Source organism: Podarcis liolepis (assembly GCF_965112155.1).
Source record: "Podarcis liolepis genome assembly, chromosome: 1".
NCBI lineage: Eukaryota > Metazoa > Chordata > Lepidosauria > Squamata > Lacertidae > Podarcis > Podarcis liolepis.
In genome coordinates this window covers 67,598,697-67,624,853 of record NC_139554.1, presented here as the reverse complement: position 1 = coordinate 67,624,853, position 26,157 = coordinate 67,598,697, and the positions used below count along the sequence as shown (strand labels likewise).

At 43.0% G+C, this 26,157-nt stretch overlaps 1 protein-coding gene across 15 annotated transcripts in view; it reads left to right on the top strand.

Moving 5' to 3' along the window:
- The first annotated feature begins 674 nt into the window (after window positions 1-674).
- MICAL2 (microtubule associated monooxygenase, calponin and LIM domain containing 2) overlaps window positions 675-26,157 on the top strand; it is a 185,209-nt gene continuing 159,726 nt past the window's right edge. For all 15 annotated transcript variants that reach the window (XR_014519398.1, XR_014519399.1, XR_014519400.1 and 12 more), the window contains exon 1: window positions 675-969. The gene's annotated coding sequence lies outside the window, so the exon portion shown is untranslated. The remainder of the gene's footprint in view (window positions 970-26,157) is intronic.

Here is a 26,157-nt window from a genome sequence, read left to right as displayed (position 1 = left end):
ACTTGGAATAAGGGAATTTCCTTTAAAAGGAAACGTTGACAGCTATGGCATAAAGTGGCCCCAATACACTGAATGCCTAAGAGAGGGACCACATAGTTCAGTGACACAACACATACAGTATCTTGCATACAGAACGACTCAGGTCCAATCCATGGCATCTCCAGGTTCTCCTGGGAAAGATCCTTGCCTGGAACCGGGAAGACAAACCAGATCCCTGGTTCCCAAAGTGGACAGTAGCGCCCCCTGGAGGGCGGTAAGATGCAAGAAGGCAGCAGGGTGGGTGTAAATGAATACTACCAGACTCTGAAAAGCTGGTATCGCTGGATCAAGTTCATCAGTTGGATTTTGACTACGAGCGCAATTAATGAAGACTTAGTGGGTCGTGCAAACCGCTGTTCTAAATAATGCTTTGGATCGAGTGCAGCAGAGTAAGGGGGGCACTGGGGATGAGTTCATGGAACCGAGAAGGCGGCGCTGGCCCGAAAAAGTTACCTGGGCCAGATGGCCCAATGGCCTAACTCGGTGTAAGGGAGCCTCTTCTATTTTCTGCCTTTCACAGGCTTAGGGTTGCGCTCTTCCACCAGTTCAAACCCTCCTTCCTGCGAAGCCTTTCTCTCAAGCCCTTCCGAGAGAGAGAGAGCGCAATAAAAAAGGAAGCCGCCTCAGCTCTCCCTGCTTTGCTCCCACGTGCGAGCTCGCGCTGACAGGACTCCCTCAGGCCGCCTTCGGATTGGCCGAGGGAGAGAGAGCTCGCTCGCCTGGAGCCACGCCCAGCCCCAGCGCTCTGGGCTCTGGCGAGCAAGACAGTCCCGGCAGCCAGTGCCGCGCGTATAGCCTCGCGCAAAGTCGCGCGCGCGCGCAAGGAGGGGAAGGCATGTGCGTGGCTCCCAGCGGAGCCCCCCGGGAAAGAAGCCGGAGCGCCGACGGCTTCTCCTGCCTCTGAGGGAACATGCTGAGCGGGGGCTCTCGGTAAGTCACCGGAGGGCGCGCGCGCGTTTGGCGCTTGGGTTCTTGCGTAAGGAGGTCCGGGCGCGCTTCCCGACCGGAGGCGTCCCGGTTCCCGCGGCTGCGCCCTGCCCGGAGCCGCCGGCTCAGCCCTGGCTTCCCTGGGCAATTCTATCTCGCCTGCCCTTGGCCGCGGCGGAGCAGGTGGCGTTTGGTTCAGGACTCAGGCGCCCGGGAGCAGCGCTAAATAATTCACCCGGAGTGCGGATCTGATCTCAACGCCGTTGCCTCGAGGAACCCCGCGAAGCCTCCGGCTGGGGAGAAAGGGATCTGGGCGTTCAGTACTTGTTTCTTTAAAAAGAAAGAGCGGAAGAGGGGGAAGACAGAGAACCGCTCGTCAAACAGATAAAAATGTGGCGCGTTGAAAGAAAGGAAGAAACAGGACGTGGGATAGGCAACCCCAAAGCCACATCCCTGGCAGAGGCGGAAATAAACGACAATCCTGCTTGTGTGGGTGTTCGTTCTTTCTCGCTGTGTTACTCAGATGTGAACTATTTTGCACTCCGGCACCTTTTAGGGTCTCTTTCAATTCAGCTCTTGGGGCTTAAGAACAGGTGGCTTTCGAGACACACGCTCTGCTATAGCCTGCGCTGCTTGGACTTGCTTTTAAAACTAGGGGGAGATCCCGAGCTTTTCCGATATATATTAAAAAGATAAGTTTTTATAAGTTGATCAGAGCATTTAATTGTAGAGTTTTTCTTCCTTTCAGTTACTGATGAGGCTGGTTAGAGTATAAAGAGAGCAGGCAGTGTCGCAAAACCGATGGTTCCTCATACAGTATTTGTATTAGAGGTTTGGGTGGGTTGGGAGAGCCTGTGTACATTGTTTTCTCAGAAGTAAACCCTATTGAGCTCAGTAGTACTTACTCCCAGGTAACTGGGTGTAGCATTGCAACCCACCAGATCTGTTTTGGCATAAGTTTTGGAAGACTGCAGGCCACTGTGTCAGGTGGTGGAAGTGTTTTTGATTGGCAGGGTGTGTGTGTGTTTATGTGAATCATATACATGGAGGAAAAAATGCTAAACTTGGGGGTCATGTGGCAATTAAGTTGTGTTATGCAAGTCCCAAATCCTTATGTGACCGAAGACGTCCTGAAGTGTTAGTGGCACATTTCTTAGTGTCCTAAAAGTGACAGGTCATCCGAAGAGAGGTTTTAGAACCTAAAGGGAAAAATGAGGTGCGGTAGATGAGGAATGTAGATAGAAGCCGGCTGGGTGTGGACGGGAAGTCGGAGATTGTTTACAGACAGTTGCAAGCATACTGTTCCCTGTTATGGGTGAAGGAGAGCTTTAATAGTATACTAAGCCACAGAAGTGGGACATCCCTATAATAAAAATGTAAGCAAAACATGGCAAGGAGAATGGGCAGTGTAACTCTTCTGCTGCTCCAAGGAGAATGGCTTGTGTTAATACATGCTGCAAAGTCCATATAATCACCATCAATTAATAATACATTGAAGATGGAAGAGTGGCTTGCAAGCGTCGAGAAACTGAACTTTAAAGGAATGTGATCAGCATTTCTGATGGCACTTGTTGATGCATTTGTGTGCTAGTCTTCCTATCAGCATGCTACTTGACCATGTGTGTGCCCTGCATAGTGTGAAATTGTGTGTCTATTTAAGGAGGTGTGTGCATATGCAGTTGGGGGCGGGGAGCGCGTGTAGATTGATTCTTCAAGTCCATCTGAGTTCCTCTTGGATTTGTCTTCACTGCACTACGAGTGTGGGGATTTGTGGATGGCTTTCTGCCCCTTTAAGAGGTGTACATACTCCAGCCACATATTGTTTTGTTTTTTCACCTATTTTCTGGTCTGTCGCACTCACATTTTACCCACAATTCGTTTGTTTCTCAATTAATCTGTACTTTAAAAAACCCCTCTTAAAGTAGTATTTTAAAATGTGTATTTAAATTCGCACTTTCCTTATCATTAAGTTGCCAATAAACCCCCACAATGTTCCTGTAAGTTCAAAAGTTGGTGGATAGTTAAGTTCTGGTCTGCACCAGAACTAGATGAAGATCTATGCAGTGTGGATCAGGTACGGTAATTTCTTACAGGAGCTCACACAGGTTGAGTTGCTTAAGAATTTGCACTTTGGACTCTACTCCTGTTCTTCTGACTTCAGAGTTTGTGTAGATATCTCCATTGCAAATATACCTTTGAATGAGTCTTTTGGTGGATAGTGGAAGGCTGAGCAGAAATCGTGTTAAAAATTACTTTTTACTTTTTGAAATATGGCAACCCTTGATTGTTCTAGTGCTGCATCATTTAAAAAATATTGTTAGTATTTTGTGTCATGTTAATACTATCAGACTATACCTACCAATATTATTCATTCCATATGCTGTGAAAAAAGCACAGATTAAGATCCTTAACAAAATCTGCAGCAGGTGGTATTTCCTTTATGCCTGCCAGTTACTTAAATAAGATCTGCTGACAGCCTTTTTTCCCTACTGAATAAGGTTAACAACAGCTGCTTGAGTAGGTGACTTTTTAAACAGGCAAACCCACCTCATTCCATGGCTCCTTGAAAGATTCATAGTAAAGTGGAGATAATTCTAAAGAGAGGCCTTTTTGTTTTGTTTTGTTTTGTTTTGTTGTTTGAATGAATGATGATATTTTGGTGGTATTTTGTACCAATCTTTCCTCTTGGCACTGATGGCAGGAAGGTTTGCTCAATAATCTGCAGCAGTACTTAATCTGTCACAATGCTTGCTCAACATCAGGCTTGTAAATATTTTGCAAGAATGCGATGCTATCACTGACTTGTGAAATTCAGTGCGCATGGGTCTCTCTGAATTCATTGGCTCTTCAGTTCGTTCTCTCATGTTGGGCTTAATTAGATATGCTACCCCATTGCTATCTACCCTGGCTTTGGAGTGCCAGTGTTTGAAGTGTTCTTTATTATGTTGTTATATGTATTGTGTGTATTTAAACAGAGATTGTTTTGAAAAATGCAAAACAAAGGATCCTGGATATCTCTCCTGAGTGACACAGGTAGGTTGGAATCTTATCTTTAGATTCCAACTTAAATTTACCATTGGTAACTAACAGTCTGATCCACCACCCAGTTAATTTAGGTTACAATTGTACAAGACTACAATTCCCAGGATTCTCTCTCTCTCTCTCTCTCTCTCTCTCTCTCTCTCTCTCTGTCTCTGTGTGTGTGTGTGTGTGTGTGTGTGTGACTGGTAAAATGGTTTTAAGTTCTAACTTTAACCCTATTTAGGTGCTTTGTACTAGCAGAAACACATGGGCCATAGCTGTCAGTGTGCTCAAAAGCCACATACGGAATACTTGCATTGCATGCTAGTGCAGCAAAGTACGTAAACTATCTTTACAATTGGCATCCAGGCCAATAATCGCAGCCAAGAAGCAATTTGAGAGTGGAATTTGAATGACGTTCTCACCATTAGAGATGGCCACTTCAGGTCAGAGTTAAGAGAGAGTCATGGGAGCAGAAAACGTCTTGTTCCAATTATGAGTACTTGTTGGCTATTTATTCCAGGGTTTTATATATTAAGGAATTGGTGTGGTAAGAAATAACACAGTGGAGGGAAAAGGTGTCTTTCTCTTCTCTCTCCTTGTTTTCTACCAGCTCACTAGGGGCAAGCTTCTTAACCTGTTTGATCTGATTCCTGTTTTTCTATATATGAAAATAAGACTTGCAAGGCTTGCTTGCCTGGGATGCTAAACCCTAATTAACAATGCAAAGTATTGTTCTCTCAATGAGAGAGGCTATGTAAGTGTCCTATTGCCCTTACAGGCTGAGTCACTTGGTAATTGCGCTGGAAAAGTGTCTTGTATGAAGAAACAAATTATAAACAATACTTATTCAAATTTATAAAAGCATAGCTATAGGCATTCATTGCAAAGCCCAGACGTACAGGTCTTCTTTCTTGCATTTGTTTTTGAATAGTAACTTTACTGAAGTAATGTTCCATCCATGGCAAATACTGAGTTAAAAATTCTAAGAAATCTTATGCAATTGCAGGATTCATATCTCTCACCATGAAGGAAGTACATGAGAAGGCATCAATAAATTGGGGCCTATCTTCCTCCTTGCCTGGAGTATGCATGCTGGATGCACTTCCTGGTACACTTCCTGCCTCCCTGTCCAGCACTTCCTTTTCAATCCAGGGCTGCAAATGGGAATGCACTTGAGTTTGAGGAGGAAAAAGAAGGCTCTTTGGGGCTCCACTGCAGTCTCTCTGTGCGCATGCAGCTGGGATCATAACAAGAAACATAGGGTCTACAGTGGGTAGCATCTCTGCGCAGATCCGCTGAAATCAACATATCGAAGTGCACCGATTTCAGTGGGTCGACTCAGACGGGATTAGCGTTGAAATGTCAACATAGTTTCAGTTACTATTTAGAGAACATACCTTACTTTTCCGTGTATAACACGCCCCCTTGTATAAGATGCCCCCTATTTTGGGGGACTCCAATTTTAGAAAATGGCCCAAAGTTGTTTTTGAGCTTTTTTTTTGGGGGGGGAGGAGGATACAGTAAATCGCTAACCCGGCAGTTGCAATCAATTGCACCGCTCGCTAACGATCACTCGTGTCTGCTATAAGCGCCTACTCAAGCGCCAACAGTGGAAGTACATAGCAACCACAATTGCCGCCGCCACAGCTAATCCTCAGCAGCCCTTGCCGCAGCCACCAATCACATTACAATCGCCAATGACAATCTGCAGCTCTCAGCTGCAACCAATCACCAGTTTTTAATCCTTTTTTAGTAAAAAAAAACCTCTTGTCTTATACATGGAAAACTACGGTACATTAGGAAAACTTAATTCACTGATAATTGTGGGAATTGTTAGTATCTGGATTCTCACAGAAGCTATGAAACAAATACAAGAAAGCTATGATGGAGATGGATTGTGCTGTTGCTTGTTTCTGTATGCTGTATGCCTGTCATTGCAAGCCTCATGTTGTTAAAGAGTTATAACAAACAAACTTTTGAGGAGACATATTTGATAAACAATGCAGAAATACTGTTTTCTTTAAACATAGCACATGTTCTTTAAATTATCATTTACAGGTAAAACACCGTCCATGCATGTATCTAAAGTCAGCTTTAACTGATAGCGGTTTTTGAAAATGAATATGCTTTTTTGTGAATAAAGTTCATGACAAAGAAAACATGTGCCGTTCTTGCTGGTGGTGGTGCAGAAACCACCTTTAGGCAGCAACCCTATAGAACATGGGGTTTGTGCCAGGGTGGCACTTTGTGCCAGAGACCAAAGCGGGCAGGGCAGAGCAACAGATATAGCTTCTGCTTTTGTGCAGCAGGTTGCACTTTAGCCATGTAAACACCAGTGGCTTCTACTTATACCTCTGCACACACCCCTCTCCATCTGGAGAAGCATTGTCGGAGTTCAAGGACTCATTCAAGCCTTAAGGCTAAGGCTCTGAAGAGTGGTCTGGAGCAGGTGCTGGTGTGGTCTACGGAAAGGGGGAGCGATCGGGAAGGCCACATTCTGGCCCCACACCTGAGGTTCCCCGCTTCCTATATATAACCAGTTATGTTTCATGGAATGCAATGGAAGCAGGTGGGACGTTCTGCTGCAAGTACTGATTCAGGCCACAATCAGATAGTTGTGTGTTCTGGCAAATAGGACTACACCTCTCAGCCCTCCCACACCATTTCTAGTGTAATCTTATCAAAGCGAAGTTTCCTGTAAGAAACAAATGAGAGAGTTAAAGCCAGATACATGGGGCATGGCCTTTTCAACTCTTGGAGTAAATCTGTTTATAATAAAATTGTTCTCTTAATCTACAACCACTTTATCTAATGGAGTAAAGCTGAAAGCTTCATTTAAGCAGCCTGTTTGCTTGATCTTCTGCCCCCTGGTTCCTTATCTCCCCACTCAACTTCGGTGTTGCCATTCTTAAGCAGAGAGAATGGTGTTGCATTGGGATGGAATCCCTGACTCTGGCTATAGGCATGGGGACATGAATAATGTTTTACTGCCATAGTGTCCTTCAGATGCACATTAGGACTTCTGTTTGGTAGTCTTTTTTCCATCCTTTCTATTTGTGAGAACTGAAATTGGCGCATCACCACCCTGAAGAAAGGTGGCAACATTCGGGGCTTTTTAGCGTAAAGTGTATGTGTGTGTATTGTTCAGGGAGAATAGATTGTTTTATGCTGAATGTTGGAAGATTCAGAACAGGCAAATTAAACCACTACTTTATACAGAAGCAGATGATTTGAGGGGAGGTAGCAGCAGCAGTGCTCACCTGACCCCCTGGTTACCAGGAAGTGTGTGTGGGTGTGTGTGGGTGTGTCAGCAGTGAGATCAGTGGAGTGGGAGTGCTGGATTTATTCTGCTGGTGCGCTTGTGTGCTGTACCAGTCATGCTGCTATCTCACCCTTCTTCCTCTACCGCCCAGTAAGTAGCAGCAACATGACCAAGCAGAGGTCAAGTGATAGCCCTCCCCCCCCCAGCCAGGGCTCCCCCCCCAACCAGGGCTCCCCCCCCCCAACCAGAACCATATGATTCTGAGTACCATCTGCTGGGATTGCAAGTGGTGAGAGCTCTGTGGCACTCGGGTTCTGCTTGTGGGCTTCCCATAGGCATTTGATTGACCACTGTAAGAACGAGATTTTGGACTAGGCGGGCCTTTGGGTCTGAACCAGCAGGGCTTGCCTTACCTTATTTTCTGATCATGCTGCATTCTTTCATAAATGGTATGTTCACAAAGGACACTGTTAAAATATAATGTACCAGTTGTTGTTGTTTAGTCGTTTAGTCGTGTCCGACTCTTCGTGACCCCATGGACCAGAGCACGCCAGGCACTCCTGTCTTCCACTGCCTCCCACAGTTTGGTCAGACTCATGCTGGTAGCTTCGAGAACACTATCCAACCATCTTGTCCTCTGTCGTCCCCTTCTCCTTGTGCCCTCCATCTTTCCCAACATCAGGGTCTTTTCCAGGGAGTCTTCTCTTCTCATGAGGTGGCCAAAGTATTGGAGCCTCAGCTTCAGGATCTGTCCTTCCAGTGAGCACTCAGGGCTGATTTCCTTAAGAATGGAGAGGTTTGATCTTCTTGCAGTCCATGGGACTCTCAAGAGTCTCCTCCAGCACCATAATTCAAAAGCATCAATTTTTCGGCGATCAGCCTTCTTTATGGTCCAGCTCTCACTTCCATACATCACTACTGGGAAAACCATAGCTTTTACTATGCAGACGGACCTTTGTTGGCAAGGTGATGTCTCTACTTTTTAAGATGCTGTCTAGGTTTGTCATTGCTTTCCTCCCAAGAAGCAGGCGTCTCTTAATTTCATGGCTGCTGTCACCATCTGCAGTGATCATGGAGCCCAAGAAAGTGAAATCTCTCACTGCCTCCATTTCTTCCCCTTCTATTTGCCAGGAGGTGATGGGCCCAGTGGCCATGATCTTCGTTTTTTGGTGTTGTTCTTCAGACCATATTTTGCGCTCTCCTCTTTCACCTTCAATAAAAGGTTCTTTAATTCCTCCTCACTTTCTGCCATCAAGGTTGTGTCATCTGCATATCTGAGGTTGTTGATATTTCTTCCAGCAATTTTAATTCCGGCTAGGGATTCATCCAGCCCAGCCTTTCACATGATGAATTCTGCATATAAGTTAAATAAGCAGGGAGACAATATACAGCCTTGCCGTATTCCTTTCCCAATTTTGAACCAATCAGTTGTTCCATATCCAGTTCTAACTGTAGCTTCTTGTCCCACATAGAGATTTCTCAGGAGACCGATGAGGTGATCAGGCACTCCCATTTCTTTAAGAACTTGCCATAGTTTGCTGTGGTCAACACAGTCAAAGGCTTTTGCATAGTCAATGAAGCAGAAGTAGTACCAGAAGAATGTACCAGTAAGCAGAAGAATGTACCAGTTAGGGCTAGACAAAACCTACTTCTACCAACTGATGCAGAATGCTGGTACAAATATCAATGACAAGACAAGGTCACTTGATGTTGTTCCTTTCCGTTGTGATGCAGGATTAGAAGTAAAATATGCTGTATGCCGGCTCCCTTGGCCAATAAAGCAAGATGAGCACCGCAACCCCAGAGTCGGCCACGACTGGATCTAATGGTCAGGGGTCCCTTTACCTTTTTTATGCCATATTTATCAACATGGTTGTTAAATGCAGTTTCTGGCTCATGCTCAAGGGATTGCATTGCACCAATCCAGTCTTGAATAATAAATCTCTATTTAGGGGGAAATGCAAAAAAAAAGTCTTTATCATCTCAATTTTGTCATATTTTTCACAAATAATGGTGAACATGGGTTCACTTAACCCTTCTGTGTCGTCGTTGTTTTAGCTGTGTAGGAACTGCCTTGAGTGAAGTAGCTCAGGCCAGCCCTGATGCTAGTTTTTGTACATACCTGTGGATATGCTGCTTTCTCTTAAATGATTTTCTTCACAAATAATGCTAATTTTGTTGCTGCTTCAGGAACATACATGACTAAGTTACAGAGTACTAAAGAATATGAATGAAACTTTATAGTTGGCCTGAGAAATAGCTGAATTATGGGACTGAAGTCAACTTGGAAACGAGAGGTTGAAATCGCCTGATTCTGCAGAGAGATAAATGTGTGTGTGTGTGAGAAACAAGCAAATTCTTTGGTTTTGTTAATTGAAGATAAACCCTTCTCAGACTTCTTAAACCTGCAGATTATTGCTTGGCTGTGCTGGTATAACACTTAAAGGAGCTTTTCTAGTTGTCTCTCAGCATTCATTTAGCACACTTGCAGTATGTTTGTCTATCTGATCATATTGAAACACCATGAACCCATTTTGAAATTTAAAGTTGGTACATAACTGTCAATTGATAATTTAAGCCTTCATTTTCTTAACCGATTAACACATATAATAAGGCATTTGTGGGTCATTGCATGCATTGTATGCTTTGAAAACTTAAAAACTTGTACACATACAGTTTTGTGTCACTCTAAATCCTTTTAGCAAGCAGATTGAATTTAACACAGCCTTTTGAAATAAGACCTTGTAATTGTTAGTTTGGAATAGTATTGTAGGTGTGTAAAGCTTTTCTTTGTGGGGCAAAAGTAACTTGCAGAAAATGTAGCTGGAGGTAAAGGGTTAAACCAGTATCATTCATAGACCCAGTATTTTGGCATCATTGTAGTTTAGTGCTTACTAGCAAAGAGGTGAAAAGCATTCTCTTAAGCCTTTGAAGATGTCCAGGTAGAGTGGTTAAAAATCTTCATTTACATATAACTAGCAGGAAGATCTCGATAATCCTGATTAATGACTGGGTGAGTCCATCTGTTAAAGAGAGTTATACCCTCCCTTCCCAATGCCATGATCTCAGTCTGCACACAAAGAGGATAGGACAACAGATGTGTTAGGAAGAATAGAGATTAAAAGTTGCAGAATATGAATAAAATATAACAGTGCCAATTGATTAAATAGTTTTGATTGGCTGCTGAAGCTCCCTCACTCAGCTTTACCCTACAATATCCTCCTCACAGTGACTCTTCCATGGATTTGTTAACCCAGCTGCTACTTGCAACTACTTTCTGCTGAAGTTCATTACAGAGGAATAAAGCTTGGACTCCACAGGTGTGTCTGTGAGAGTCATTTAGGGACAAAGTACAGTGAGGACTGGGACCAGTTTTAAAAAAGGAACAATGCTTTGTTTTCTCTGGCCAATAAGAGCTGTATGCAGAGGAACAAGCACATAAGCCAGTACAGTGGCTGATATCAGGTATGAGTATAATTAGGTCTCTAAGCCAGGTTTGTCGCTGAAGTTTGGAAACAACATTCAAGCTGAAACTAGAGGGAGGGAACAAGTCCGCCTACAGATTTGCTGGCATCTTGAAGTTGATTTTTTAACATTAAGATGCAAAACTCTCTTCAACCCAACCATCAACTATCTGAAGGGCTCTCTCTCTCTCTCTCTGAAAAATCCTCTTATTCTTCCCAAGAGTAATCTTAATATACATACCCTCATTGTCTGCTTTCTTGCATCTAGAGTCGACAATTCCTATTGTGACTGGGGGGGGGGAGGGGGAGGGGGGAAGGGACTCCAAAATATTTGACGGCTCGTAAAATACCATTCTTAAACTTATAAAAATCTGTCAAGAAGCCAAAGAGTTTATTCTTTTACAAGTTAAGTGGGAACACACTACAGTGGATGCTCGGGTTGTGAACATGATCCATGCGGGAGGCACGTTCGCAACCCGCAGCATTCACAACCCGCAGCGCTGTGTCTGCGCACGCATGGGTCGTGATTCGGCACTTCTGCGCATGTGCAAAGCGTGAGCGCCTAAACCAGGAAGTAACCTGTTCCGGTACTTCCGGGTTTGACGCAGTGCGCAACCTGAAGATGCCCAACCTGAAGCATTTGACTGTATTTGCAGTGCAATACTATGCATGTTCACTCAGAAGAAATCCCATTGACTTCAGTTGTGCATGCTACCAAGTAAGTAGGAGCCTGAGCTGAATAAATGCCAGAAATATACTGTTGCTTGCCACCCCAATCTCTGAGCAGTGCAAGATTCCAGGAGTTTACCCAGGGTCTGTGTTTCCTTTTGGAATGAGGCATAGCAGAAACATTAACACCCCAAAAGAATCTTTCCTTTCCCATGGCTACAGCCTTGGATTCAAATAGAAATCAACCATTGCTCTGAGGCCTCTGCAGCTTTTCTCCCAGCTTCTGGCTCACATAACTCAACTCACATAGTTCAGGCTTTCCCCCCTCTATCCTTGAGTTGAAGCTCACCCATTTGTCATCTGACACAAAGCCCCCTTTCCTTTGTTCTCTTAATGGCCCATCACCCCTGGTGATTACCGCAGCAGGAAGCTAACCTGGCTTGTATTTCAACACTTGCTGGACCCAGGAGTTCAGGAAGCTAGCCTGGCTTGATTAGCTTCTTGCACTTGTTAGATCCAGGGATTTGAAAGTCTGGCACCCACAAAGTCATAACAATGCTAAACATTATTTTTGGAGCGCTTGAGTAAGTGCCTACAGTCTTCCATCCTGTGTAGGATGTTCAGAAACCTGAATGTGCTATTTTCCTGTATCCGCCCAGCCTCTGTGTGCTACAGAGGCTAAAGCACCATTCATGTTTCATTGGGTGTGCTTTGAAAACAGCATTTTAAGTATCTGACTGTCCATCTAAGAGCGTTCTTTATTAATGGGTGGTTCAAAAGGCACTGAAGGTGTGAATCTTCGCTACCGAAAGTGCATACCCAAAGTAAGTGAGGTTCAATTAATGTTAAACTTCTGTAATATTAAGGGTGGGTGCTCTGGAAGAAGGGAGGAGGTTTGTTATTATCTAGTTTAAAAATTGTATGGGTGGAGCGGCTACACAAGTTCCAGGTTTTAGGATAGATAGAAAGGGGTAGGATAGGAGATGAGTTTGCAGTTCAGCTTTCTTACAGTGGGGCACATGATGTTGTTGTATGTGTGGAGCAAGAATGAGCTACTTCTTCATACTGTAATTTTGAAATTGAATTTGGCACCTCTTCATCCTATGGACATCGAGTCCAGTGGAACGTGGATTTTGTAGCAAGATTTGCCACCCTACTCTTGCCTTTCATGGCTTATTTCTGGAATGCTTAAGACTTCAAGGTATTCATGCTGCAAAATGGATAACGGTTGTAGTAGAAATAAGATGAGAGTGCAAGCGATTTCTATATATGGAGAAAGTGGCTGTTTTCTTAGATCCTTGAAGCAGGAAAACCCTTATACCATGTGGGCACAGTGTGGGCTTATGTATGTACCATTCCGACCAAGTGAAAGGTACTTGTCAGCATTACTTAAATAATTACCTTAAATAGGTAAACATTCCACCCTATGTTTTCTTTGTTATGCACAGTTGTTGAGGCCACAAGCATAATTAAAAAAAGATTTCTGTGCCTTGAAGATTTCTTTAACTAGGGTCTATTACATGCAATAATAGGGAAGGGAGTGTATTTGCTTGATTAATAACGGCAGTAGCCTTAACAGCAATTTGATGGATCTGATAAAGTCCCTTCCTAGTGTAAAGGAGAGTGGGCCTGCATAAGAAAGTGTGTTGAGAAATGATGGTTGTAGGCCTGTGGCAAAACATCTCTGTCTTGTAGAATGAGGGGATCCCTTCGACTCCTGGAATGGGCTTTGAGGATGTTCTGGCAAGGGTAGCCAATAGAGAAACCTGACTGAGCTATTAGAACGTTAGGGTTAGTAGTCTTGGTACATTCAAAGAACAAAGCAGGTGTTCTTTTTACACCTTAGTGTGTCCGTGTCTGAACACAACATGCTGAAGCAGGAATGGGCAGCTTCTCTGTCCATTCTACTCTCCAAGCAGTGACATGTTCCACAGGCTAGCTCTCTTATAAAGTCTCTAAGCAGCTATCAACTGGGAATTACATGCAGAACTTGGATATGAGGTTAGAATACCCAAATCTCTCTTTCCACTCTTAAACTGTTTATTTTCCATATTAAAGAAACTGGTGAAATGTATCTGAACCCTACCTGTTAATTCCTGAGACTGGATGCAATTGCTTTGTTGGTCAGATGGGTCTGCTGGTTCTGAAACTTGGGTTAAGGCTGACCACATTAGAGGCCACATGTGTATTTCTAGTAAGAGGGAGTGATCCCTAACAGCAAGACCAGTGTATCCTATTCAGGTTGTGAAAGGACAGCAGAGTTTTGGCTTACACTTAAAGGAGGACAGGGTGTATTCCCCAAAAAGAGATTGGAAAACTTCCAAAAATACAGTAATCTCACCATTCTTCTTCACACTGTAGTTTCTTGACATTTGGAAAAGTATAAATATAAGAACTATGAAATAATCCTACCATGCTGCCTATCCCCAACCCCCAACCTTAATTCTTAAGTGTTGGCATGTAATGTGGTGAAGGCTTAATTCCAGTCCATGTGCTCTTACCATGTTAATAATTTCAGCTTGATCTCCAATGTCTTTGGTGTCTGAATTTGTATTGTTAATGTGAAACCGCCTCCTTAACTTGAACAACAGGAATTGCTTAGCTATTTCATCTGTTTACTCAGAGTGCATTATCATTTCAAAGCTGGGATCAAGGTGTATCTCGATATGAGCCAGCATAACTCACATGGGTCCTGCCCTCAGTTTGACAGGATATTTTTCTAGCACCTCTTTGTAATAGAGTAATTTATATGCACATTTAAAATAAAACTGAAGATTCTGTAAAGCAGTCAATAGGTTGCTGTCTGCTATTTTGCGTGTTTCATGTAGCACTGTATTCAGGTTCCTGCTTAAAAAAATAAAAATAAATTTATAGGGCCATGATGGGAATCACCAAACAAATGTCTTAATCTTTGCTTGGAAAACAACTTTATTCTTGCTTTCCCAAAACAAGCCTGCTATCCAGAGTTGTTCATGTACAGTGGTACCTTGGTTTACAACCATAATCTGTTCTGGCGGTCCATTTGTAAACCAAAACGGGTTGTAACCCAAGGCGTGCTTTCGTCAATGGGGCCTCAAAAAAAAATATTGGTCATAATCCAAAAAATTTGGGTTGTAATCCAAAAAAAGGTTGCAAACCAGGACACACACTTCTGGGTTTGACGTGTTTATAATCCAAAGCGTATGCAAACCAAGACGTATGCAAACCAAGGTACCACTGTAATCTGTAGAAGACTGACCATAGACAGACTTCAGATTTATATGCACTGCGCAGCATATATGAAATTCAAAAACATTAAATACAACCTATTTCTGGACAGCCAGAAGTAGATAATTGGTTGCTAACGAGTACAGAATGCTAATTCTGGAGCATAATGTTAGCTGAAAAAGCATAGATATCACCCGGGAGTGTGTTTCCCTGCCTCCCTTTTTGACTACAGATAGGTAGCCGTGTTGGTCTGCCATAGTCAAAATAAAAAAATTCCTTCCAGTAGCACCTTAAAGACCAACTAAGTTAGTTCTTGGTATGAGCTTTCGTGTGCATGCACACTTCTTCAGATACACTGCCAGTGTATACACTCCAGTGTATCTGAAGAAGTGTGCATGCACACGAAAGCTCATACCAAGAACTAACTTAGTTGGTCTTTAAGGTGCTACTGGAAGGAATTTTTTTATTTCCCTTTTTGACTGTCCATCAGACAGTAGCAGAGATGGGAAGCATAGGCGTACCTAAGAGACCAGCTGCCTTGCTCTTCCTCAGCTGTCTCCAAGCAGTAGCTATTCCATCTGGCTGCAGCAGTGGAAAGATGGGAAGCAGGGTCCACGCCATCAGTTCTGCTGAGACACCATCTCCTTTTGGCACCTCCTCATCCCTGAACTGTATACACCAGGGGTCAGCAACCTTTTTCAGCAGGGGGTCCACTGTCCCTCAGACCTTGTGGGGGGCTGGACTATATTTTGGAAAAAAATATGAACGAATTCCTATGCCCCACAAATAACCCAAAGATGCATTTCAAATAAAAGGACACATTCTACTCATGTAAAAACGCTCTGATTCCCAAACCGTCCGTGGGCCAGATTGAGAAGGCGATTGGGCCGGATCTGGCCCCTGGGTCTTAGTTTGCCTACCCATGGTTTACATCCTTGCAGGTCCTTTTAAGGATGTTGTGTGAGCTTGCTCCCCCTCCACCCCACTTACCTTTTGTGTTCTGAGGGCAGGGAAGATATTTTTTATTCATCTGTAAGCCACTTCGTGTGCCTGAAGAGCAGAATGAAAATGTTTTTTAAAACTGGGTTCAGTGTGTGTCTCCAAGCTCATTTTTAGTCAGTGTGGGTAATGGTTTTATTTTTATCATGAGTTAAATCCTGGTGAAGATAGAAGGGGAGCTTATCCAAGTGGATGGGGAGAGCATGCATTCTGGTAGCATTTTCCTTGTGTGTTGTTGTTGTTTAGTCGTTTAGTTGTGTCCGACTCTTCGTGACCCCATGGACCAGAGCACGCCAGGCACTCCTGTCTTCCACTGCCTCCCGCAGTTTGGTCAGACTCATGTTTGTAGCTTCGAGAACACTGTATAACCATCTCATCCTCTGTCCAGGGAGTCTTCTCTTCTCATGAGGTGGCCAAAGTATTGGAGCCTCAGCTTCACGATCTGTCCTTCCAGTGAGCACTCAGGGCTGATTTCCTTAAGAATGGATAGGTTTGATCTTCTTGCAGTCCATGGGACTCTCAAGAGTCTCCTCCAGCACCATAATATTCAAAAGCATCAATTCTTCGGCGATCAGCCTTCTTTATGGTCCAGCTCTCACTTCCATACATCACTACTGGGAAAACCATGGCTTTTACTATACGGACCTTTGTTGGCAAGGTGATGTCTCTGCTTTTTAAGATGTTGTCTAGGTTTGCCATTGCCTTTCTTCCAAGGAGCAGGCGTCTTTTAATTTCATGACTGCTGTCACCATCTGCAGTGATCATGGAGCCCAAGAAAGTAAAATCTCTCACTGCCTCCATTTCTTCCCCTTCTATTTGCCAGGAGGTGATGGGCCCAGTGGCCATGATCTTCTTTTTTTGATGTTGAGCTTCAGACCATATTTTGCGCTCTCCTCTTTCACCCTCATTAAAAGGTTCTTTAATTCCTCCTCACTTTCTGCCATCAAGGTTGTGTCATCTGCATATCTGAGGTTGTTGATATTTCTTCCAGCGATCTTAATTCCGGCTTGGGATTCATCCAGCCCAGCCTTTCGCATGATGAATTCTGCATATAAGTTAAATAAGCAGGGAGACAATATACAGCCTTGCCGTACTCCTTTCCCAATTTTGAACCAATCAGTTGTTCCATATCCAGTTCTAACTGTAGCTTCTTGTTCCACATAGAGATTTCTCAGGAGACAGATGATGTGATCAGGCACTCCCATTTCTTTAAGAACTTGCCATAGTTTGCTGTGGTCGACACAGTCAAAGGATTTGGCATAGTCAATGAAGCAGAAGTAGATGTCTTTCTGGAACTCTCTAGCTTTTTCCATAATCCAGTGCATGTTTGCAATTTGGTCCCTGGTTCCTCTGCCCCTTCGAAATCCAGCTTGCACTTCTGGGAGTTCTCGGTCCACATACTGCTTAAGCCTGCCTTGTAGAATTTTAAGCATAACCTTGCTAGCGTGTGAAATGAGTGCAATTGTGCGGTCGTTGGAGCATTCTTTGGCACTGCCCTTCTTTGGGATTGGGATGTAGACTGATCTTCTCCAATCCTCTGGCCACTGCTGAGTTTTCCAAACTTGCTGGCATATTGAGTGTAGCACCTTAACAGCATCATCGTTTAAAATTTTAAATAGTTCAGCTGGAATACCATCACTTCCTCTGGCCTTGTTGTTTGCAGTGCTTTCTAAGGCACATTTGACTTCACTCTCCAGGATGTCTGGCTCAAGGTCAGCAACCACACTACCTGGGGTGTACGAGACATCCATATCTTTCTGGTATAGTTCCTCTGTGTATCCTTGCCACCTCTTCTTGATGTCTTCTGCTTCTGTTAGGTCTTTTCCACTTTTGTCTTTTATTATGGTAATCTTTGTACGAAATGTTCCTTTCATATCTCCAATTTTCTTGAACAGATCTCTGGTTTTTCCCATTCTATTGTTTTCCTCTATTTCTTTGCTTTGCTCATTTAAGAAGGCCTTCTTGTCTCTCCTTGCTATTTTTTGGAAATCTGCATTCAATTTCCTGTATCTTTCACTATCTCCCTCGCATTTTGCTTGCCTTCTCTCCCCTGCTATTTGTAAGGCCTCGTTGGACAGCCACTTTGCTTTCTTGCATTTCCTTTTCATTGGGATGGTTTTAGTTGCTGCCTCCTGTATAATGTTACGAGCCTCCATCCATAGTTCTTCAGGCACTCTGTCCACCAAATCTAAATCCTTAAACCTGTTCCTCACTTCCACTGTGTATTCATAAGGGATTTGACTTAGATTGTATCTTCCCGGCCCAGTGGTTTTTCCTACTTTCTTCAGTTTAAGCTTGGATTTTGCTATAAGAAGCTGATGATCTGAGTCACAGTCAGCTCTAGGTCTTGTTTTTGCTGACTGTATAGAGCTTCTCCATCTTTGGCTGCAGAGAATATAATCAATCTGATTTCGATGCTGCCCATCTGGTGATGTCCATGTGTAGAGTTTCCTTGTGTAAACTCCTGTTAATTACACTTCCTTATTAGCCCTTGTCTTGAGCAGCATTGTTCGTACAGGCCAGATCTAGGTCACTGCTTTCTGAAGTAGAAGAGAGAACTGGATAAAATAATTGAAGTGGGTACTGGTGTAGTCAAGGTCACAGATTTCAGGAAGTGACCTCTGTAGTACTTTATCAGCCACCAGTGCTCAGATGACTGACAGTCCATAAAGTCCCCTCTCCTCCTGTGGCACAATCTGCATTGCCTTATCTGATCACAAACTTTATTATCAAATGCAATGAAGGATAAGGTAAAATCCACAGCTCTGTACAAGCCACCAAATTTTAACATAGACATTAATTCTAATACTATAGATAATAGCCTGGATGTTTAGAGGTACCGTTAATTGTTGCAGATATATTTGTACAGTCACATACTACAAGTTTGACGTTGGGTATACATGCTAAGAGGTTGGGAGGGTGGAAGGCAAACTAATACTCTTCTTCACCTGTTAAGACTGATAATAAATGCAAGATATGTAGTGTGCCATTATTTAAGTAACTGTGCATACTAGCTGATAGTATTGAAATGTCTTTTTCTATACAAAAGTTATGTATATTTATTTCTCTCTTTTTTAATCAGGGAGATTATTTCATTCCTTTGGTGTCTTGATCAAATTTCAGGGAAACCTTACGGAATTATATAGCTATATAACCTTTTAGTCAGAATATTTCAGCATACTTAATGGAGCTGATTTGTTCAAATAACTTCCAGAAGAGGGAGCTTCCTTTATTTAGGCATATAATTGCAGAAGCTTATAAACCTTGCTCCTACTGTAATTTTTTTAAAAAGAAAGCAGTACTTCAGCAACATAATGTCAATCTACAAATACCTGTTATCTTTTCAGCACAAGAAAATATTTATTTACCTTATTTATTTAATAAAATTTATATACAACAAGGTGGTGGAGTCATAACAGGTTGTAGGCTTTTCACCAATTTCTGATTGGCTTAATACTATCTTACTTCACTTTAGTACACTACATCCCCTTTTCAGACTACAGTGGTACCTTGGGTTAAGTACTTAATTCGTTCCCGAGGTCTGTACTTAACCTGAAACTGTTCTTAACCTGAAGCACCACTTTAGTTAATGGGGCCTCCTGCTGCTGCCGCGCCGCCAGAGCACGATTTCTGTTCTCATCCTGAGGTAAAGTTCTTAACCCGAGGTAATATTTTTGGGTTAGCGGAGTCTGTAACCTGAAGCGTATGTAACCTGAAGCGTATGTAACCCGAGGTACCACTGTATTCAGTTCATCTTAAAAGCTTTTCTAACTTCTGGGGTGTGTGTGATTTATTTTTTGAGTGATACGAAATGCAAGAACATAGAAAGTTGCCTTATACCAACTTGGATGATTCGTCTATCTAGCTCAGTGTTGTCAACACTGGCTGGCAGCTGCTGTCCAGGATTTTCAGACAGAGTTCTCCCCCAGCCCTACCTGGAGATGTTGTGGATTGAACACCTGCAAGTTTGACAGATGCTTTACTACTGAGCTATGGCCCTTCCCTATGTTGTTAAGATGATGTTGGACTAAATACAAGGAAGTTGGAGAATCAGGAGCCAGGAGCTGCAAGATGGGCTGGTCGTTGGGAATAAATGAGCAAACCAGTACTGAAGGGGAAAAACTAGAGGCAGGTTCAAGGAATGCACAAGTATACAGGAATAGTCAAGAACTTAGGAAGGCTTTATTTTATTTTTTGCTTGATACAGTAAAGGCCTTTCTACTCTTCCTGCACAGTAAGATCCAGCAGTCAGCCTAAGTGGGTAGTGTCAGTCTAGAAGGTTCTTCACTAAGAAGGCTGCCACCTGCAGTTCAGTGCTTCATCATACTGCAAACTCCTGACAGTTGAGTTTGTTTTATGACTTGGCCTGTGCGCCACATTTTTTACTAAATTGCAGCAGAGGCGTTTTGTAGTGCTTTAGTATACAAACTGCTTGTTTTGTAAATTACCTCCTAATTAGTCTTTCCATGCATAAAAATACGACTTCCCTTCTGTGGTTTTCATATATGCTCTTTCCAGCTGACACAGTCTGTCATGATCCTATTAAGACACTCAAAGCAGTGGATTAGCTTCCGAGAGTGAGAATATCAGCCCTGTGTGATGATAAGCAGCAATGCTCATGGGCACAATTCGGAGAATTTGGGGTGAGGAATAACTGGAGTTGGAGAGACTGTCCTGTGAGAGTGAAACTGCTGTCCTATCGCAAGGCAATGGATGATTAACACTAAGAATCCAAGTCTTACATTTGGGAAATGTAAACATGATCTGTCAGTTATGCTTGCTTGGCATTTTGCCCTCTTATGCTTGCTCCGTGTGTACAGCAGATCATCAGATTTTGCCCAACAGAACATGTGATCGCACCAATCTGCTCTATTTCCAAGGGCTGAAAATGTTGACACACTGAACTTCTTTGGCTTGTCAAAACAACTCTTGAAAAAAAAGAGAGAGGCTTAACCAAAGTCCTAATTAGATGATGACCTGGTTTGGATACCTGCCTTGCCTTGCAGGCATACTGAGATCCAACCTTTTAACCTGCAGATGACTAATATCCAGCATGCAGCAGTGAGTGTACACATGGACAAAGGTGAACAGCACTGGGAATTCCATAGGAATTAGCCGGTGCCTCTCATACTTCTGATAAGATTTATTCATCACATCTACTCAAAAGGATCGTGCTCAGTTACTGTGAAGGCATCTTTCAGCTATCCTCTGTTCTCCTGCAGTAAAACAGAAGTAGATATTCTCTACATGACACACTGAGAGAATGGGATCTCTACCCCTTCCCACTTTCTTCTGCTTTTGAAACTTTTTGTGGTTTCTAAAGTTCTCTTAAGAGAAAGAAATGCCTTCAGCCATGGTAGCTTCCCTTTCTGCAGATTCACACTGATGCTGTTTTAACTTTGATAGATCATGATCATTCTTTTGTGTGTGTGCATGAAGCTGGTTTGATATTTTTTTTGGCTTGGCTTGGTTTCCACGTTGCCAGAATAGCCTATCAGTGGCTCTGCTGTCTCATTTGGGTGTGTAAATGAACTTACTGGTGTTACCAGCTTTGACATTTTCTTTAGGTTTTGTTTGTTTGTTTGCTTGCTTTTTACGATTCCACTCAATGACATGTCTAAGCAGGTTAAGGATTTGATATGAAGATTGATGTGAACGGGGTCTGTGACTAACCTCTGAGTGCGCGCGCACACACACACACCCCTCCAAAAAATAGGGCCAGTTTTGTAAGCTGGGAGTGAGCAGTACGCTTTAGTAAACTGAGTAAATGACTGAACTGGCCCTGTGCTGAGAAAACGTTATTGCCCTACACAACAGCTATGTATAGGGCAATAATGTTTCCCCAGGACCACAGCAACCCATCTAGGGTTATAAAAGTAATCTGAATTGTCCCATGCATTTGAAACTAAATTTTATTTCTTCTGTTGCTGACTTGTACCTTTTATATTGTATATGCTCAAGGCTGCCACAACTGATGGCTTGACACTAATTCTGTACTGGGCAACAAATGAAGCAATTGTAGTAGGGCATCATGTGACTGTGGCTTATGGTCTGATTTCTCTCACCACACTCTTATTCAAAGCTTTATTGCTAATACTTGGCATCTTTTGCTGCAGCAGGAAACAGTGAACTCATTGTAAACTGCGGTTAATTGTAGAAAAGCAGAAACAATTTGTTTTCATGATCTTGGTACTAGTACTTGTAGCAGGTACCTGGCAAATAGAACAATCCTCTGCAGCATCCTGTTGTGCAAAACCACTTCTGGGGCATTTGTACTGGCAGCCCCCTTCAAGGCCAGGTGAGGGTACATGCCAAATAATAGACCAGGATCTGTATGTGGGTGAAAATTGGCCACAGCTTTATTGACTAACAGAAATAGGTGGACCTGGCCTGGCATTAGGACAGAATCTGTTGACTGAGGAACATCTGATCTGAAGTCTGCTCTTGATCCCCACAGGACTGCTGGGGTATCTTATGGGTAGTTATCCAACATTAAGGACTCAGCATGGCACAAAACAGTACTGCTAGTAGCTTTAGATGGCTACTGACCAGTTGGCTGCTAAGGCCTCCTGGGGTTGTTCGCCCTCCAGCCCCCTTAAGGGGGGCCCCCTTTTTACATATACTCTACCCAATGCCGCTTCTGCCCGAATTCTGACAATGAAGACAAGATACCTAACAAACATGTGCTCTTCACTGGGAGAAAGGCAAAATTCTCCCAACCTAGAGCCTAGTTGCAGTTGAGAGTAAAATTCCTTTCTGACTTTGTAAACCAGTGACCACTGGAAGTCTTAGGAGGGAGCCTTTAAACTGAAGGAGGGAGGACTGGGAAAGTTTGCCCTACTTGTGGTGGGGAGGAAGAAGGCTGGGCAGAATGGCAGCCAGTCCTTTTAGACGAAGGGCCACCGGTCTACCCTTCCCCGAGATCTCATTGGGCTGTGCAGAGGGCCCAAGATCTCGTGGGCGGATTACTCTTTCCCTCTAGCCATAGTTACAGATAGGTAGCCGTGTTGGTCTGCCATAGTCAAAATAAAAAAATTCTTTCCAGTAGCACCTTAAAGACCAACTAAGTTAGTTCTTGGTATGAGCTTTCGTGTGTGTGCACACTTCTTCAGATACTGAAGAAGTGTGCATGCACACGAAAGCTCATACCAAGAACTAACTTAGTTGGTCTTTAAGGTGCTACTGGAAAGAATTTTTTTATTTCCTCTAGCCATAGTAGCTGCCGTGCCACTCCACAAATCAGCTGATGGTTCCAACATTCTTGCCAGGCCACGATATGTAGAGCAAGACATGCAGTTGTTCAGTTTATAACTTAGGCACAGAAAATAGGTATTAACTTTTTCTCTTGAGTATCCTTCAGAAGCTAAGAGGTATGCCTTCCCCCAGTACAATATTGTAATATGTTTAAAGAGGAAACTATTTGCATGGTCTGAAGGCACATGAGCTGAAGCTAAGCAGGTCTGGATCTGACCAGTGTCTGAATGGGTGACTGCCAGGGAGCCACATATACACTGCCTTGGAATGAATTGTGGAATAGAAATGTAAAAATGTAAAGTAACTCCCTATTTAAAATTAATATTTGCAGGGTTTTCTTTTAAGGCTCTTCTTTTTTTTCCTTCTAGAAATCTGAGATCCAAAATTGGTGCTAGCACATTGAATAATTGTTGCAAAATAACTTGGCTTGTCTGTAGCAAATTTGTCATTTGCTCTTAACTTCTGATCATTATCATCGTATTAAGCAGGAATGTTCACAGTACCTGCAGGTGCAAGAACCTCACGTGCTTTAAAGGTGGAATATGGAGGTGGATGTTGAAACAGACAACTTGTGATTTGTCGTAGGTGTTTGAATGCTTGCTGAGATGCTTTAGACATTACAAGAAACAGGAAGTGGGAGTGAGTTGTGCTTCCTCCTTCGCCCATAAGAAGAAGGAGAGTCACTGGCTGTTCTCATATCTAGAAGGCGGTGCATCCTGGGATGGGGTGGGGAATTCATGACCCTGCCCCAATCTTGCATGCTACAGTGGAAACATATCATGGAGAAGCACATGATTCTTTCAGCACCTCTTAGCATGCATGAAGTGCCTGGACTTTGTTGCCAGTTTTTGTTATGTTATTTCTTACGTATAAACTCGATCTTACAGGACATATTTGTTGAAACAGCAGAGCAGCATAAGAGTTTGTATGCTTGAAGGAAAAAACCTATACAAATGGAAATGAAGTGGTGTAAAATATTTACAGCAGTAAGAAACAAAGACTAAGTGTGCATAATATGAGAACAACCTAGAAAAATAGAGCACAGTCAAGAAAATGGGTATCCGTGGAGCCTTCCAAAGTCAAAACTGCATGATGCTTAAGACAGAGTGCCTCCATACAGAAGTCTTTGTGAAAGTAATATGCTGTACTGAAAAACGTTTTTATGCATGTGGCACACATTGGCATGACCGCATCAATCACTTCATTCAAAAGTAGCATTGCTTTTTAAATGCTCTCCCTGCTCTATCAAAAGGCCTCAAGCTAGGTTATCTATCATGTGTGGGAAAATATTACTCCCTTTATAAATACAAAATCCACAGTTGTTCCTTCAACAGCAGTGTGATAGTAGGCTGGCCTGAGACTTTTCTTAGAGCTATTGATGCTGTGACTTGATGACCATGGTGGTTTGAGAGTGGGAGGTCCAAATTAAAATCTCCACTCTGCTCAGCTCATTGGGTGGGCCTTTGATAGGATACTATTGCTTTGGGGGTTTGGATTCCTGCTTGTGTGCTACCCATGCATCGATGGGATTCAGTATGATAAACGTATGTCGAAGGTTGCCCCCTGATTTTGATACAGCTTTGCTTGCACATGTATAGTAAGCTATAACCACAAACAATTATGCTTTATTGCCGAGTGAGCAGTGTGATAGTGCACACTGCTCAAATCATGCCCAATCCCCACTGCCCTTTGCCAGCCGGGGAGAAAGCAGATTACAGTCCTGGCTTAATGTTACATTACAAACCTTGGCTTCCTTTTGTGAGTTGTTTGGAGGGAAACAAACCACAGGTGCTGGTTTGCAGATAATGCTTAGTTAGCACTGTGGTTTGTTTCTTTCCTGGTTGCCAAAAGGGAGAGTGGGGGGGATGAGAGATTTCAACAGCATGCATTAGCATGCTCCATGTTCAGTGTAGGCCATAGTTTGCATCTATGACTTACCGTGATGCCCAAACCAGGCCTTATAAGTTCTTGGATACAAAGCCAATAAGCAGAATCTTTTGTACTTTATTCAGTCACTATAAAGCTTTCTTTTAATTGGCTGTCTGAGTACTGCTATTGGCGCTCTTGCATTAAAAACCATCTATTTAAAACTGTTGGCTTTCAACCAAAATATGTTTTCCTTTTAATTTTTGTTAAAAAAATAAGGTTGCATTTGATGGGAGTTGAAATATAGCTTCTTACATGATAGAATCATAGAATTGTAGAGTTGGAACAGACTACAAGGGACATCTAGTCCAATACTGGTATCATCCATCCCATTTGAAACCAGGTTCCCCATCCCATTTGAAACCATACCAGACCCTGCTTAGCTTTGCAAATGTGCTAGCAGTTTTACTGCAACGAGCCTTTGTTATTCACATTTGGTAAGAGCATAACTAGAGCCAAGCTTGTTACTTTTAAAAAATTAAATATCACTGTGAGGTATTGGTCAAATTAGAAGCTCTCTTGGAATCTAGAAAGGGTAACAAAACTAGATAGTGCCCCTGCATACTGTTGACACTGACTTGGATTTCTGAGTGTAGTTTGTTCCCTGACCTAGTTTTGCTATCATGCATGCCATGTGCTCATTAAGTGACGGAGAATTCTGGGAAAGTCTGAAGAGGAATTTAAGGTTTGTTGTCACCTGCTTCCTAAATTAATCCAACTTTTAACCACAAATTACACCTCCCTCCACACTCCCATCACAGTGTTTACACCTATGGTCATAGCTTAGCCTTCAGTCATGTGCCTTCATCTATATGCAGTGGTGTAGACTGAGTTCGTTCCATTTTTGGCCAAGTGGTAAGCAAATGGGGCTCAATGAGATAAGCAGCTTAGAAGGTCTGCTGATTCTTGGGAAACTAAACAGACCCCCTGCCATAAACTGAAAATCTATTTACAGATAGGTAGCCGTGTTGGTCTGCCATAGTCAAAATAAAAAAATTCCTTCCAGTAGCACCTTAAAGACCAACTAAGTTAGTTCTTGGTATGAGCTTTCGTGTGCATGCACACTTCTTCAGATACACTGAAACAGAAGTTGCCAGATCCTTCTATATAGTGAGAAGGTGGGGAGCGGTATTACTCAGAAGGGTGGTGGGAATGGGTGATTGGCAGATAGCTGAATGAGCCTGTTGACGACTCTGAAAATCTATTGCCCCTCATCCATATTTCTAATTGCTGCTCCTTACTTCCTTGGCTTTGCAGAAATGTTGGGAAGGGAACTAGATGGGATTCCATGGACAGGGTTTGCTCCTTTCATGTTATTTAGAAGCAATGTGAATGTAATTGGCTCCTGTCGAACCTTTCTGTATGTTGAGGATTTCTCATCCCAGT